The sequence below is a fragment of the Perna viridis genome, chromosome 4 (assembly GCF_037379345.1).
Source record: "Perna viridis isolate PV_CMFRI_1.1 ecotype Kerala chromosome 4, ASM3737934v1, whole genome shotgun sequence".
Lineage (NCBI taxonomy): Eukaryota > Metazoa > Mollusca > Bivalvia > Mytilida > Mytilidae > Perna > Perna viridis.
The window spans coordinates 18511251-18529605 of record NC_142448.1 but is presented as its reverse complement, the minus strand read 5'-3'; the positions used below and the strand labels follow the sequence as shown (position 1 = coordinate 18529605).

At 33.9% G+C, this 18355-nt stretch overlaps 1 long non-coding RNA gene and 1 pseudogene across 1 annotated transcript; one reads left to right on the top strand and one right to left on the bottom strand.

The window, feature by feature from the left end:
- Positions 1-3336: 3336 nt before the first annotated feature.
- On the bottom strand, positions 3337-5729 carry LOC148619166 (uncharacterized). Its single transcript, XR_015921548.1, has 4 exons — positions 5572-5729; positions 4554-4620; positions 3816-3889; positions 3337-3480 (listed from the first exon to the last, which is right to left on the bottom strand). It is a non-coding gene; the product is annotated as an uncharacterized LOC148619166 (long non-coding RNA).
- Positions 5730-6337: 608 nt separating this feature from the next.
- LOC148619165 (uncharacterized) lies at positions 6338-9813 on the top strand (annotated as a pseudogene).
- The last annotated feature ends 8542 nt before the right edge of the window (positions 9814-18355 follow it).

Here is an 18355-nt window from a genome sequence, read left to right as displayed (position 1 = left end):
CTTTGATGAGTGTGTCTATTTTTCCTGCCTAGTGGTTATCCTTGAACTTTATTCTTTTGTTCACCGTTTGAATCCTGGATCCCTTCATTTCCAGCTTAAAAAAGAAAAAAATCGCACATACACACACGTAAAACTTCATTTCACTACTGCCTTGTGTACGGTATTCATATTATTGCTAAGAGTTATCCTTATAGAAGGTCGCAAACATATATATTGAAACAAAATAAGATGATTAGAGTTATATTTTATTGCTAACACCTTATAAATTACTACAGTGCCTTTGGAATAACCAGAAATAATCTAGAATACAAAATTACCGGTATGTGTTTGTTTTCGTGTCAGCCAATGTAAAAAAATCGCTATGATCTGAATTCAGGCGAATGTAGCAATTACCACAAGAAATTTATTAAGGAGTTTTGTACTGAATAAGAGGAATAACTGCTGTAAATTTGAAAAAGATTTCAAAATCAGAATTATATTTTCTCTTAAAATAATTTCCAAAAAAGTAATGGATATCAAGATTATAATCTTGAAATGTAATGGGAAATGAATCTAGTTATTACGCCTCAGGTAAAAATGTTTATCTTTTGTATGTATAAACGCCACTTTTGATTAAGCTGAAATTATTGATATAATTAAACAGTGACAATTATACCACTCCTTTCAAATCAGTGCTGGGGTAAGAAAGAAGTTACAAAATATGAAAACAATTCCTCGAAACAACTAGTTAAAGAACAACAAGATGTTACCGTCCCATATAGCTATCAACGTTGAGCATGGCTATCAATAGGGCTAAGTATCAAGCTCGAAAATGTCTAACAATCCCACATATATTTCTTTTTCCAATCTAATTTATTTTAGTCTACAAATTGTCCGGAAACGCCACATTTTTCACCAGTAATGTCCATGCACAGATTTATGCTGATCATTAGATATTTGCACTTCGTTGATCCACATCAACGTGTACTAAAGAGAGGGGCAGCCAATAATGACCCTACATATGTATATATCGTGAACGCCTTCAACATGTACACTAAATGAGAGACCTGTATGTTCCCCAACATGAAATCACGATCGATACATGACAGCATGATGATATACTTTAAACAGTACATGTCGACAAAACCGATCAATAGGGTATTTAGCTATTGACACTAGCATAATCTGACACAGGACTTAAAGCATACTGTGAGATCTCCCAGGGCAAGACTGACCACACACAGCAAGCATTAGCCCATACACAGGTGTAGTACCGTGTCTGGAGAAAAGCCATCACGTTACATGGATGAATTTTTTTGCATTTTTTTAAAATCAGTTGCAACCAAACTCAATGCATGATAAATACAACATGTAACCGCCGTAAGACTGACTGTCAAACCAACTGTAGAAATCTTAGTAACCAACAGACAATTGCCGTCAGACTTCGGAATCAAATTTAATCATGATACTACGTATGCTGGGTGAGTCGAACAAAATACGGCTGTGTCCACAGTTTACCACTCCAACTACTCATCCTAATTAACAATTTGGCAATCAATGCAGTTTTGCATATAGAAGGATGTTTCAGTTTTATTTCAATATTATTGCAGTTGAAATTAATAGTTTCACATTTATCAAATTCAGACATCCTTACTTCAATTTATAGACAATAACGGTGTCTTGACTTTACATAGAAAGAATAAAAGGATGAGGCGAAGCAGTTACCCTGTTTCGTGCCGAATCCTTTTGTTCCTTTTAGGTAAAGTCAAACCTTTATTATTGTGTTTGTATTGCAATAAAAATTATATTTTCATGAATGGGGAATGTTAGTATACCAATTCTATTATTTGTTCCCTATGTGGCGCCTCCCATATGGGCGGAATAGTATAGATGACGTAGACAGGTGTAAATTTGTAAATCTACAGTATTCGCGACCGATCGGAGAGCGAGAGATTGTGTTGCTTATTTACAAATAGCTAACTAATTTTACCACAAAGATATATATTGTGTTAACAATTAATAACAAATAACAACAATATTTTGCTTTAGGCTCAAAACAGCGTCCGTCGCTTCAACGCTTGGATGGTTTTATGATGTATCCAATCACAATCAATCATTGGCGGTTGGACATGTAAACATCCAAGCAGTCGGTGTGGCTTAAAATGATCATATGACATTCTCATCTTAAAGCCTTATGAATAAACAGTCAATATATTTTACTTGCGTAAATGGGGAGATTGCAGTATAAATCAAAGTGCTGAGGCACTGAGTCAAGGAAGACTTCAAATACATGTATTTCAAAAATAAACATGCAACCCGAAATTTTAAGCTATTTAAACAGATCAGCATGTCATTTTTTAAGAATAACCATTTGTTACTACTAAGGAGATTTTTATCGTCCTTGACTACTCTTACCAGACTCGAACGGATGGTAACCAGTTATTTTAATGCAATGTATATTTATACTGTTATTTGTGTATTTTTGGATCTTCTTTTGTATTATCGCTTCTGGTATTTTTAGTATATATTGCACTTCAAAACAGAACTAATTTAGCAAAATTTCCGGCTTAACGATAACATACTGAATGCTTATAGGAATACTCTTTGAAATTTGGGGTTGTTGCATGCAGAAGAAATTATTCCCGCGGACTGGCGGCAGTTGACGAAGAGCCTTATCTTAAGGAAGGAATTAGCAAAAACCTCTCCTTGTTTGTGCCCAATTCTGCCATTTTCAATTTACAGGGTAAAAATTGTAATACAAATGTAGATTCAATTGACAAAATGTCAATATTGCTATTTTTTAACAAAAAACACAAGACAATTTAAATTTGCAAAACACTGAATTGCAAATCTTGCGCCACTATTTCTTCAACCTACCATGGCATGTGAGTAACCATTGGATGCAGATTTGCATGGGATTTAATAAAATGCATTTTGTTTTACAATATTTACTAAAATAAATTTGTAGTTATAATTTAAAATTCATGGGATTTTTTTCTCCCATGGGACTTTTTTTCTCCCATGGGATTTTAATTTCTCCCATGGGATTTTTTTTCTCCCATGGGATATCTTGTGTTAAAATACAATGATAGTCCTAGAGAGTGTATGCCTTAAATATTCACTTAGTGCATTTTTCTTTTGTGCAGTATGAATAAAAAAGCTGAATGACTAAAAGAGAGAGCTTTTTTGTATTGTTTTGGGATGTTTTTGAAGTTTTTAATCTTTTATAGCTTTGAAATGAAATCACTTTGAAAATTCACTTATCAACCACAAATGTAAAACAACGAAATAGAAAAAAATATTCAAAGACACTCTGACTATAAATATGCTGTTTAAGAATATAAACTTAGAATGCTATATGAGCAGTACTTTTATCTTAGTATTTAAATAAATTATAAACATTCTAATGGAAGTCTATATTCAGGTCCATAATCAGCTTTTTGGCACTTCTTTTTCTTCTTGGTCAGCTTCAACCCATGAAACATGCTTCCTTTCTCGTCTCTGTAGAATAAAACAAGTAAAAATCTTTATGCAAACAAAATATATAAAATATTTTACAATACCATTTTATTTGTAATCAAAGTGATCTTATTTTTTCTTACTTGATATATGTTCATTTGTAATATCAACAGCTGAAATTACTTGCAATCAGACATCTAAAAGATAACATGAACAGACAAACAGACACACATATAAAGTGCTTTCTATATAAGTTCATGGCAGCACTTTTGATTTATTGTGCAAAGTATGAAGAACAGATGGACAGACACCAGTAAGCCATAATATGTCCTGTCTCAAAAAGCAGGAGTACAGAAATTCTGGAGAACAGTGTATACCTGATATGATAAGCTATCAAGTTTGCATATACTGAATTAGTCATTCACCATAGAGGCAAGCAGGTGGCTGGTCCCTGAAATGGTGAAAAACAATTCTGGTACCTTTCAATTTAGTTGAATTAATTTTCATTGCAAGCATCCTTAAAACAGTTATCTTGTAATGCACATAAGTAACATTCAATGTTAAGTCCAACATGCTGGGGGTAAGTTTAATCAAAATTAATTAAGAGATTGTGGAGAAAGCTGTCGTTGAACTTTCAAAAAAATGTAACAAGTTTAGTGTAGTCCGAGTTGCTCATTTGCTTTTGTTACTTTGTGTGTATGATTTTAATTACTTTATGTTCTTTGTTGTGTATGTCTGTTTTCCATGTCTGGTCTTAGTCCCTGAATTACATTCCTTTGATTGCAGCTATTACATTGGTTCCCTTGATTACCTTTGAAACACAAGGTATGTTAGTGGTACAAAGAGAAGAGCTTAAAAAATAATGGTCCAGTTCAACTATAATTTTAAATTAGGACTTGACAAACTCTATTTGCAATTGAATATTCACACAATAAAGATATTTGTTTTTGGCTTAATCATATAACAAAAGCATCTGTATATAAAAAGAGATATCTCCTGATAGCAAGTAATAGTGATTTTTACCAGAACTTAACATCTAGCTAGAGCTTGTTTATCTTTCCTCAGACATAGTTGGTTTAATATTTAATTTTGCAAGTTCTTTATACGTCACTCACCTTTTACGAGTCATTACTAAGAATCCTTTCATGCATCCTCTAATCTCTCTTGAGCAACATAGAGCACCTTCAAAACAAAATTATACTAATTATGCATTATTTCAAAATTAGATAACTTTCAGATTCTGTATATAGACAGTAAAATGGAGTTATAAACATGTAACTGAAACAGGGGCTGCACTGGCTTCCAAAATTCTGTCACCATTTTTTTTTAATCAATGTTCAGAAATAAGAGCAAAAAGTGGTGCCAAAAAAAAATATTCCAATTTTTTAAAATATGACAGTACTAAGTCCACTGATGAAAGTCCATGAGAAGAAAAATGAAATCAGTACAACTTATATGCCATATACATACAATTTCCAAATCATAACACAATTTCTCTTCAAACACAAGAAATCTTACACCCCAATTCCCACTAATGAAAACTTGCATCCAATCTTCAGTGTGTGATGGACAGAAGATTAACAACATAAACAAGTTACATTTGTACCCATAACTATCCATATCTACATTTTAACAAAAAAAAAACATTTGTACTGTATCTTATGTGAGACATTACCTACCTCTATCTAGTTTGTCTTACTGCGTGCACAGATAAACTTATGGAACATAAACATAATGTATTATTCCAGCATTCAAAAATGGTCATTGCTTATACTGTTTTAGTCACATTTTTCACTCAATATTTATTCCATCACTTGTAGAAGAATTACCATTGCAGTACATAAATAAAAAAATCATTGCTTAAAATATGCAAACTATAAAGTTTGACTCTGCCAAATTTGCCCAAAAAATGGCAAAATATTGGTGTCTAATCCAGACTATACCCTTTGAAAAGCCATCATGTTTACATGGCTTTCGTAACCATTATCTGGAAGTGAGACCTGCTGTTGTTGCCCAGTACATGCAGCCCCACTTGTAGCAGTAAAATGGTTATGACTGACTGATCCTTCAACTCGCGTTTATTTCCGTTTAGTAAACGACAATATTGAATATTCGGGAATGAATGATACTAACCTGTTTCTATTTTGGAAAGAACGAGTTTAAAATATTAATTGCATCCAAGATTTTGAAAGCAGTGAAAGTTCTTATTCTCGCGTGCTCATTCTCATGCGAAGAGTTTCTCAATGAGTTTGGAAATACAGGGGAAAGAAACGAATTATGGTGTAATGTGACAAGTTATGATTTGACCACGGACCAAAACGTAATAACATATGGAAACGTTCTATCGTGCACCACATTTCACAGTCGTAGTATTTTAATCGTAAGTACATTTTTTTTATCAGGCTTTCTAAAAATCAGACAGCACGTCAAAAACCAACCCAATTTAATTCTATTTCTTGTTTAGAAACAGTTACTGATCACATAACCAGTCTTAGTTTTTTATTTGTTTGTTGCGCTAAATAGAGAAAAAGTTTGTACAAAAATGTAGATTGTAAATGAAATTTGCACAGAAGCATCGTTTGTTTGGTAGGTTTTTCTTCACCGTGAATTACTTTTTATCCAACATGAATCACTTTTCCATTAGCAGTGTCTGAATTTTATGTTGACTGGTACTTAACATTTGATCTAAACGGAACCTTTCAGGGCTCTCCTAAGTGTTATTTGTACAAATTTGTTGTTGAATTTGTACCAAGTCTGCAAAAATATTTAACAAAACGGACTTATTACAAAAAAATGCCTTACTAGATGTAAACTAAGATAATCATCACATTCCTTGTTTGTTGAAACTGGGTGTTACTATGGTATAGACATGTCAAATAGATAGTGTGCTTTGTGCACAATGAAAAGTGTCGAGGATGAATTTCATTTTGTACCGAGTCGTGACGCCGGTATGTCTAGCCTTATTATTTTAGAAGCCCCTCCTCTTTCAAAATATAGTACATGCATATATTTCAAAATCACTGGAAATTTCAAGGTGATGCGTAATTTATGTAGGTTCCTTTTCCATGTATTTACAATCTTAACTTAATTACTTTAATTATGATTATATATTTGCATTTGTAACGTATATCATCTTCTGTTCAGTTGTTAGAATACCGGTACGTCTACATACCGCTTAGCCCCGGCTAAGTGCACTTAGCCCTTAAAAGTGCACTTAGCCCCAAATATTGATTAATATCTATATTTTTGAAGGTTGGGATGAAAAGATATGTCAGATATGGTTATATATTTGAACTTTGTTTAGAGATATTGTTATTATATTTGAGGAAAAAACGGTTTTTAAAACGGCACGCGCTGTCTGTGTGTCGGCAATTTCGTGTGCTATCATGCGTATACAAATTAACAAGTTAATCAAGCAATATACGGCTTGTCAATTAATTTATGATTAATTGTTTGTCTTCAATTATATGCAATAATGACCTATTCAATAGAATTGGCGAAAAATAAATGTGCACTAGCTTGGACAAATGGTCTTTGATGTTCATCTCATAAAAACATTTTAAGTTTAGACAAAGAACGATAAAGAATAAAATATAAAAACAGTCTTTTTTTTGTCGCAATATTAAAAAGATTTCTTATTTTGGTAAGAATTTTTGAGTAAAATTAAATATCATTTAAATATGGAACATCGGTATTCTGGACATTCATAGCGAGCGCATTTACAATATACAATATAAATTTCACAAAATATACGAGATGTGGCGTCCTTGGGGATCACCAACTTCGTCCGTTGATTATGACATGGTCTTACATAGATTGCAAGAGGTATATATAAATATATATATTTATATTGATTATTATTAATTTAGATGAAAGATTGTTGTTTATTTTTTAGGTAATGCATTTATCACTTTCCGTATTTACAATATAAATTATAAAATTATAAGATATGGAACGAAATAAATATCTGAACAAATTCTGACCGCTGAGTATATATATATCGCCCCCATGTATCGCCCGTCGTCTTGTTGCACATTGGAAATTAACTCAGTAAGATTTATTTGATCATTGTTTCTTTTTTGTCCAGAAATATACCCCCTAAAAGAACGCAATGATCTGAATAACTTCTGAAAACTAAGTTTGATTTTTGTCCGATGCTTGACCAGTAAGACTTTGTTCTTTTATTCATTTCGTTCCTAAAACACAAAAAAAACAGCCATCAAAGTATCCTGGACATTTGATAAATAAAACAGATATGGAACGAAATAAATATCTGAACAAATTCTGACCGCTGAGTATATATATATCGCCCCCAATGTATCGCCCGTCGTCTTGTTGCACATTGGAAATTAACTCAGTTAGTAAGATTTATTTGATCATTGTTTCTTTTTTGTCCAGAAATATACCCCTTAAAAGAACGCAATGATCTGAATAACTTCTGAAAACTAAGTTTGATTTTTGTCCGATGCTGCTGAGGGTTGCCATATGGAAGATCTGATACCGATTGTGATATTTTAAATGATGAAAATGATGAATCCGCACAACCTGTTTTTGCTTCAACTCCACTTCCGAATGGGCAGACACTTACCGCTTCTCAAGTGTTTCAGGCAGTCATTAGTGACAACAAGACAGTTGTAGAATCTATACCTGATGGTTACAAGGACAACGTTTACTTTTACTAAATAACAGTGTCAATATAAGCCGTTGTCAAAATTCTAAAAACAGTAACTTTTCTGATGATTGTGGGGCATGGGACTCTCACAGTGGTAGAACTACAAAAACACATTTTATTGTTTCACCTGACAACAGTTTAAAGTGGACTTTTCTGAGAGACGGCGTTTATTGCTTCCAAACTAAAACCAACGGTAAAAAAACATATACACCTTACAATCCTCAACCTGAAAACACTGTGACAATTCATCGGTATTATTCAACGCTAAAACGTGATAATTCATATAAACGACGAGTGAGTTGGTTCGAAACCTTACCACAGCATCAATTAATATACATGTAGCCGTAATAGAATACAATGGCACATCACCACGACATGGTCAGCCACATGGCAATGCCAAAAACACGACCCAAGAATACATCAGAACCAAACCAGACGTTTTTGATAAGATAAAAACAGGCATTGAACAGAGACAGTCTTCTTCTGAGATATACAAAAATCTCGTTCTAACCGATTCAGACAACGCACCAAGGGACAGACACCAAATAAGAAACAAGAAGTACAACGAAAAAAAGAAATCGTCTTCCTCTGCCATTGGAAACGTTGCTGATGAAATTATTGAAGTTTTGGCGATGGTAAACAATGACAGCTTTGTTCAAGAAGTGGTATATACACACGGCAACAACAAACCCCCGTCCATTATTTGTTACACTAAACAGCAACTAGATGATTTGAAACAATTTTTGATGACCGATCAAGATTGCATTCTAGGTATAGATAGAACTTTTAACCTTGGCGCCGTTTATGTCACAAATCTAGTATACAAAAACAAGAAGCTGGTGTCAAAAGAAACTGGTGATCATCCGATTTTCATAGGCCCTATGTTCTTACACTGGGAAGGTTCGTTCCTTTCGTACCACACATTTTTATCTCATGTAAAAGCACGCATTCAGGAAAGTGTGAAATGCATCGATTTACGAATTGGAAGCGACGATGAGAGTGGTTTGACAAATGCAATTGACAGTGTCTTTCCTAACATAGAACGACTTTTGTGCACTAAAAATATTAAAGACAATGTTTCCGATCACCTTAGAAATAAAATTGGATGCAACGACCAATTGCGAACAAATATTCTAAATAACCTATTTGGGCCCAACGGACTGACATCGGCGATAGATCCCTCAGATTTTCATATCAAGGCTCGAGATATTAGCAGAAACTACCCTGAATTTGATTCGTATTTTCAAACCCGTTTAAAAGACAGACTGTTTCATTATGTTAACATTCCAAACTGGCAACTGGACTACAATCGTTTATGGACAAACAACAACTGCGAATCCATAAATCACGTCTTCAAGAAGGCAGTAAACTGGCAACCAAAGTCAATTCCGAATTTGATACAAGACTTACATGATATTGTTACCGTGCATTTCATAGACTTAAAACGTTCACTTTACGGTAGTGGGAATTATGAATTGTATGGCCGTTACAGAAAACACTTACATAGTTACCAGAGTTGGCAAACCAAAACACAAGAACAACAGAACAACCTATTGCATAGACTTCTAAATGATGTTACCACCAAGAATACCAGCATTAAGTCTTCATATAAAAACTTTGAAGTTCCACAACCAAAAAGACTTGCTGCCAAACCATACCAAAGAATAAGACCTAGAAACTGCCGTACAAAGCCAAGATTTTAACATGACAGTAGTTCTGCAAATGTCTTTATTTTGTTGATGTTTTACATGTTATTATACAATATAGAACTGCAATAAATCATTCAAAATAATTTACATTTACTTTGTTATTTACACCAATTAATAATTAGTAATATAATGTGTAGGTGTGATAATCCTTCACGGTCTACTGAACTTGGATATACAGGCACGTGTCATTATGGTATCTTAAAACACGTTTAAATCAATAATTGCTGCAGCGATACTTACAAAAATCGAAATACAACATCTTCATAATTCAAATTTTGTCTATTGATACTTATATGCACACATAAGTGTTCCCATCCCGGGCTAAGTGCACTGTCAGGGGCTAAGTGCACTTAGCCCGGGCTAAGCGGTGTTTAGACAGACCCGAAGAATACTGGGATATGTACTGTTGTTTGTTGTAACATTGTACTGGTGAGCATGTTTGCCTTACTTAACTTACAGATATTGATTTGACTTGATCTTCATAATGAATTTAAAAAATCAAAATCTGCCGTCAAAATGTATCCGTTAAACTTAAATTTTCGTTTATTACGAGAAAATGACTACAGGTATTAACAGCTCGATATTCCGTTTTACTGTTAATCAAGTACAATATACAGGAAGTGGTCGGTTTAGCTGGGGGCACTTATAATCTAGGTAATAAATACATCCCGTAATATGGCTTCGTACGTGTTTCGCGTGGCAGATCAAGATATTTACAAAATAGGAGCTGACATAGGACCCTAAATTTACCCAAGAAAATTATGAAAATGATACATTCTATTCACTTTTATCGAAAATATGTGAAGCAACTATTTGTTTGATTATTTCCTATGCACAAATGTCACATTAAAAAATCAATTTATAAGGGGACCAAGGACAGCCGCCATAAAACCTGGTTTAATCCTCAATGTCCAAAGGAAATGCCTGTACCGAGTGACGATGACCATTGCAATGGTTGCAAATTTTCCGATTGTACTTTGATAATACCATTTAAATTTTATGCAGACTTTTCATTTTGACTCTTATATAGAGTTTATCACTTCGATAACTTTGTTAATAACCATTCATTTGTTATGGACAAATATTCATGTTTGTCTCTCACCCTTTGTTTTACGGTAATATTCTACACATAGCACGGAAAGCTCGACACTCGCCCAATAAGTAAACTAAACTGTTGAATAGGCTTATTCGTAAGGGATATGTTATGATATTCTTGTCAGATCTTTAAGGATGACATTTTTTGGTATTTCATTGATTCGCTAATGGAGTCTTTAAATAGAAATTGGACCTCTGTAGGAGATTTCGCCAATCTCATTAGTGATGTCATATTCACGAATTTTCATATCATTAAGTGTCAAATTGGTTGGCAAATAAACAACGAAATAAACAATTAGCAAATTCATGATTATAATCCCAATTTTCAAAACTTTATAACATTGTTATTTTATATCCAATTTTGGTTCTGTAAAATGTTTCATTTAGATAAAATAATTCATATTTTGTGTGTAATTTTTTTACTCTTTTACTTAAAAAATAAATTTGAAATGATATTTATATGTAAACCTCTATTATCATTAAAAATTATTTAAAAATTTTTATGCTCACATAGTCTAATTACTGAATATTTATTTTAAAATTCAGTGGATAAAAAGAGTATTATTGGCAGTGTAGAGAACCAAAAGAATTTTTCAATTATCTTAAAAAACGAAAAGGTTATGATGGTATTAAGTTGATGCCCCATGCCACTCAAGGGATTTTTTGCCAACCAAATCCAAATCACAGGTAAGTGATGACATCACGAAGAACTCTCCTATATTTTAAAACAGTTTTTGGCATGACATGGGTTGTGTCCTTATTGTATGACGTGTAAAGCACCGTGGCTCAACCGCGCATGGGAAGAATTGAAATTGATTTTACATATGATAGGGACATCAAGACTTGGGACCGGCAAGTTATCTGTGCGGAGTTAATGTCCATTTAAAAGATTTTTCAATACTAGATCCAATACAAGGTAAATATATTTAAGTGTAGATTACATCTTTTTGGCATTTTTTGGATATATATATTCTTAACTTCTATTTTATTTTCATATTTTTATGAAATATTTGATATCACTACCTTTTACAGGTAGACTGACACAATTAGTGCCAGTCTTTTTAAGCGCAATTCAACCACGGGGAAATATGTTGGGACAATTAAACTAGTTTTTTTATGCAATTGGCGCAAAAGTTGAATCGAAAAACGCGCAATATACACTTTCATTGAACTTCAACGTGTATACACTTGGTAACCAATATGAACTGTACAAAATAGTATGTTCAGTGTACACCAGGTATAGATTGTACATATAGATTCCACCGTATAATGTTTCGAAAAGTAGAATGGGTGAATCTTATTACAGTATGTACAATACAGTTTAATGCATATCATATAAATTGTAGCTATAACCAGAGGTATGACAAACTTTAGAGCTTTTTAATGCATATCATAAATTGTAGCTATAACCAGAGGTATGACAAACTTTAGAGCTTCAGTTTCCCTACATGTATGTAGGCGATTTTGAAATTATACAATTAAGGATTTTTACTGTAATGTTGGAATATACTAGTATACCTTTGTCATCATCTCATCTGTAAAACTTCTTGTATACAACAGAAACGCACTTTTGTACACTATATACACGCGGATGATCAGAACTGTAAGGGAACGAACATCTACTGCAATATTGGACAGATTCTACCGTATAGTGTTTCGAAAAGCAGAATGGGTGAATCTTATTACACGTATGTATAATACAGTTTAATGCATATCATATAAATTGTAGCTATAACCAGAAATATGACAAACATTAGAGCTTCAGTTTCCCTACATGTATGTAGGCGATTTTGAAATTATACAATTAAGGATTTTTACTGTAATGTTGGAATATACAAGTATACCTTTGTCATCTTCTCATCTGTAAAAGCTTCTTGTATATAACAGGAACGCACTTTTGTACACTATATACACACGGATGATCAGAACTGTAAGGGAACGAACATCTACTGCAATATTGGACAGTTAAATCCTGTCACCCGTTGAGTCACCTGAACTGTCTGAGCCATAAAACAATTAATTTTTTAAAAATTACCTCAGGGCGATTCTATTCGTCACCTGGCCTGTGTAGTGTCTACGTAAACTTAACCGAGATTTTGAAAGTGGGTTCTAAAAGGGGTGGGGGTCTAGAAAAAAGGGGCGTGTCATAGTATAATATTTCCTCATTTTCACCAAAATTTTGCATGAAATTATCCACATTAATCGAATTATATCATTTTAATACTTCTTTTTTGAATATAACAACCAAAGGATTTTGATAGGCTATTATAAAAGTCCTTGTATATAATTATATTTACTGAAAGGATCTGCTTACTAGTGAATGAGTTTTTTTCTTTTAATTTATATAAGGTTTTTATAATTTTACTAGCGAATTAAAACCGTACATGTAACAGGGAGTTATAATTAATTACAGGTCTATGCGTGTAACGGTCACCAATGATTTTACAGTCCATGCTTTAATTTAAATTACACTACTGAATTACTGCAGCCCGTGAAAGAGGTTCGCTTGCATGGAAGTTATTTTCTGATATGGCACCATCCTATGGACGAACGGAAATGCCAGCATCTTAGTATTCTGGGTATTAAAATGTACACGTACTATGTTTAATCAAGACAAAGTCCCGAGAAAGTGCAGTTTCATTCGTTAGCCCAAGGATTTATATTATATATAGCATTTACCTAAATTTAACTCCTTCGCTAGCTATGAAATAACTTTTTGTACAACTATTTTCTACGTTACTGGAATGCTCATCTTGTGCATTCCTGCATCGATAAAACAACAAGTGTTATACGAAAGGATAATTACAAAGGAAACCTCGGATATGTAATGTCAGTCAGTGGCGAAACGGGGTGCCGAAATCACGCATGACGCAAGACGCTTTTGTATACGGTTCATTCCCCGCTATGACCTCGTCCCAGCAGCGAGATAAGTGTTGAGGTCTCAGTATCGTATTAATTTTCCCATAGACTTCTATAGTGAAGTGCATATTTTTAGGATTTTTTAAAAAATATGTAAATTGATTCAATAAAACTTTCACTTATGTAGCATTTCTAAGGACATGTGAAAAAATAATTTCCCGCAAAGAAAATAGGGTGAGTCCACGAAGATTGGACAGAAAAGTAGTCTTGAACTATAAATAGCCATTTTCCCTACTTTCACTTTCGTTTTGCACTCACCAAACCAACCTTTTCAGTGGAACATTTTTATGATATGTTAGATTTTCTTTTAAAAAAGTTCTTCATCTTACAGTGTGATGTTTGCTCTATTTTTTAAGTCATTGTTCATGTCTTTTGACAAAACATTAGTTTGTAGAGAGGCAAAAAGAAAATGCACTATATTTTTATGGCATCCATGTTTTGACGTACACCCGCTCAGGGATATGCAATACGATACTGGTACCTTGATGCTGCAGTCGTTGAGAAACTAACGAATCCAATACAGCAATGAATGCATACGTCAAGTTCCGACTACAGTAAGTTAGGATTTGTACTGCTGCAGAAAATCTGCATGATTTGCTCTGACTACTCTGCTCCTGAAACAGTCTCCTCCTTCCACAGTCACAGGTTGGGAACTACAGCTGAATTCTCGTGCGGTGTTTACCCATTATAAAATTAGATTTTTTTTAGTATTTTATTTGAAGGGGGAATATTTATTGTATCTGAAGAATCCTTTTTTGAATTAGGTTCACTGTAATTGTAATATTTAATGATTAAAGTTACCGTGGTCAGGGAATTTATATTACAGGGACTGGTCACTCTTTACCAAGTTTATAATATTGCCTAAGTCAGCGAGCACCGTGAGCTTTACTGTATATGTACCGTCTGTGCAAGTCTTATAAAAATAATAATGGACATTACAAAGCGGGGGGAAGGGGGTGGGGACGACCCGGATGAAAATTTTTGCTTCGCAAGTGCAATATTTTTATTTATATTTAACCAGCAAGCAAAATCAATATTTCTATTTGAAAATATGTCTTGTTAATTAATGAGGAGTTTTTTTTCAGCTATACTTATTTAGTGATAAAAAGAACACCCAGTCCTTTTTACAAATTTCTGGATCTGCCCAGCATATAGCTACTTATCTGTCAAAGAAGAATTAAAGTATTTGTAATCAATTCAACCTCATTTGAACATTAATTACAAGAACAAGTCACGAGTTTTCAGTCAGTAGAATAGACTTACAATTTGTTTACTTATAGTACAAAACAGGCACTACCTGACAATCCTGCAAAAAGTTTTAACTGGATTTGTTGCTTAGTATGTGTTCCTAATACATGTTAGTTCTTAAAAGTTCTTAAATACAACTTAAGATAAGATATGCTGTGTGCAAAGATTGAAATATGTTGATTGGCATTTGTTTTTTGGTTTTTTTTTTAGGGGGGAGGGTTCAATACCAACAGAAATTTTTCAACAGAACCATATTTAACTCAATCTTTACACATGTGGCTGGCATTTTAATACTTGTACAACTAAATTTGTCTAGCTGTATTTTTATTTTTTCAGAACTTTAGTGAAGACTTGTATTTAAAAGAGAGACACTTACACATTTCTTAGAGAAGAATATTGACCAATTAAAAAGGGTGATTATCATTTGACACATTTACTGTAGCAGTAAGTACTTATACATGCAATACTCAGTGATTATTAAATAATTAAACAATTTTTTTTCATCCACAGGTATGCATTTTTTAACATAATCTTGATGACATTGTCAATAGGCTGAAACAGTTTTGCTTTGAATACACATGAAGCTTTCATGATGCACATTTTAATAGAAAGCACACTTAAACTCGCAAAATAGTAGTGGAGATGTTTGATTTTGTTTTTTGTTTCACAGACTATCAGAAACTTTCAGCATACTGTTTGAATGATTAAAAAGTCATCTAATTTTTTATATTATTAAAATTGGAAAGTTAGGCTTTATGTAAAGATATAATATATGCACTAGACCCATAAAGGGAGATAATTAAACTGAAGTTTTTTTGCCAAAGATTGATTGATTGATTGTTGGGGTTTAACACCCCAGCAGCAATATTTCAGCTATATTCAGGCGATGAACATGGAATTGATGACAAAATGAACATAATGATGAAACGAAAAAGGGATGGGACACAAGGACAATGGGGTCGACAAATTTTGATTGCCACTGGAAATAGGGAGAGATGGATAGGGTCGGGCAATTTAGCCTCCTGTGGCGGAGCCCTATGGTTCCTACACCGGGAGAATACCACAGTAGGGTTCTTTAACATGTGAGGAACGTGGCATCTTTCCCAACACGGTGCACCACTATGGTATGCGGTCAGGTTTTCCGTATTATAATCTGACAACCCCAGCATGTAACACGCCAGGGGGTACCCCATTCCACCACCCGGGGCACACAACCCAGTTTCTTTTTGGATAGAGCGCCCTAGCCCCCGGCTAGAGTTTTGAGCAATATTTAGTCGCCTTTTATGGCAAGCTTAGCGCTGCTGCAGGCCTATTCTTTTTAGACCCGGTTCCTGAACGGGGTTTTTGCCAAAGAGACCCTATCTCTAAGTAACTCAATTACATGTATACTATTACGTTTACGAATACATTTTGTTAGTAAGGAGACAAGCGACAAAGCAATACGTTATTCGTCTGTTTAAAAAGGCAATTTGCGGGCAAACATTTCGCGGGCTAAATGACTCGATCTCAGTATCATTGCCATGAACTGTTTTGTATAAAGTCACATTTATTAAAAAAAAAAGTCTTTACAGTATAACCAAATATACAAGGAATACAAGTATATTATATTCCAATCAGGGACCTTCAAGGACACCAACACTATAACATGAATAATTATTGGTGTTATTAAAGACAGACAATAAAGTAAATATTAAGATGTTTTTTTAATAGAGCTGCCTTCTAGCATAATCCTTTGAAAGAGCAACATACAGGGAAAGCAAATTCTGTACATGTTATTAAACAGTGCGAAGACTGAGCTGTATGTGTACTACGTAGAGTCGACATCGGACTGGGTTATTTCAGGTTAGTACAGTTTGTGTATTTTTCTCCCGATGAGATATTCTTGTAATTACTGATATAGTTTGACCAGTGCATAACATATTTAATAGTTCGTCATCATTGTTTTTGAACAGTCTTTCGTTAAGGTATTATTTAGAAAAGAAATGAGCAGTTACTTGTTGTCTGCAATCTTGTAACAACATAACCCTGTCTAAGAAGCCTAAATGTAAGGAGTATAAAACCCCCGAAACTATGGTTGTTTAACGATAATACGTTATCTATATAGCGGAAACTTGAGATCAGAGGATCTGGCTAAATGATGTTCCTTCTTTTGGATCAAATTAATCAGTTGTAACGTCAGCCTTTTTAGAGTGATAGAAAAGGTCAACGAGTAGAGGAGCACAATTTGTACCCACTGGAACTCCGACCGTTTGTTGAAAAACGCGTCCAACACATGGACAAAGATGTTGTCGATCAAAATACATGTAACAATCCCAGATATCAAAACCATACTGTAAAATTGATTTAATCATATGATCCATCATATGGTGTGAATACTTCACCAATATGTCCCAGGGAAAGTCATCTTCAAGCATAAACGTTACTTTAAGGGCTTTCTGTAAAGTTCCTGTCTTGCCTCATTGAGCCCTGTGTGGGTCTGAGTGTAAAAACAAGCCCTCAGCAGCTCTTAGCATGTCGTAAAAGGTGACTAAATGGCGCCTACAACGCTGAATGGGACCTGGGTCTCCTGCCCATGGAAAAACTTGGCCGTGTTCCCAAGGTGGTTGAATGGGGGTAACCCTTGCAACTTTGTTGTCCGAGTAGACTTCGAAAAGCAGTCTTCTGGATGATTTTCGTTCCACTGCCTTAATTTGATAAGATTATTCTTAATTTGGAAAATGAATCGTATATATCACTAATTGTAATGCAGTCGTTAACATAGTCTTTCGCCACAGGAGAAATTTAAAAATAGTTTGGTCTTTTCTGTTGGTTGTGTTTTTTCTTGCTGCTTTATTTCGTGTAAGTAAAATATGCAATAATTTGGTGACATGAAACGATTTGTGATACTATTCGTTTTATTTTACATCGGAAAGTAATTTCATAAAAACGTTATATGTGGCAATGAAATCAAAAGTATTTTTTACCGAGTTTCATTCGACTGCAATATTTGTCAAAGAGATCAATGTACCTAACAAATATTTCAAAACTAAGTATAATTAATGACATGTTCCATTCTGAATATCACTTTGTTATCATTCTTTGCTGCATAGAGCATAGAATAATCAACTTGATATGAGTGTCATGCCAACATATGACCGATAGACACAAGATACAGAAAACGAGACATTACCGTTTCCGAAGATAATAAAAATTGTACAGATCAAGTTTAGCTACAAGCGCCTAACATCGTACCGTGGCGTACTGTAGGGTATATACATTATACTTTGTTAACGCC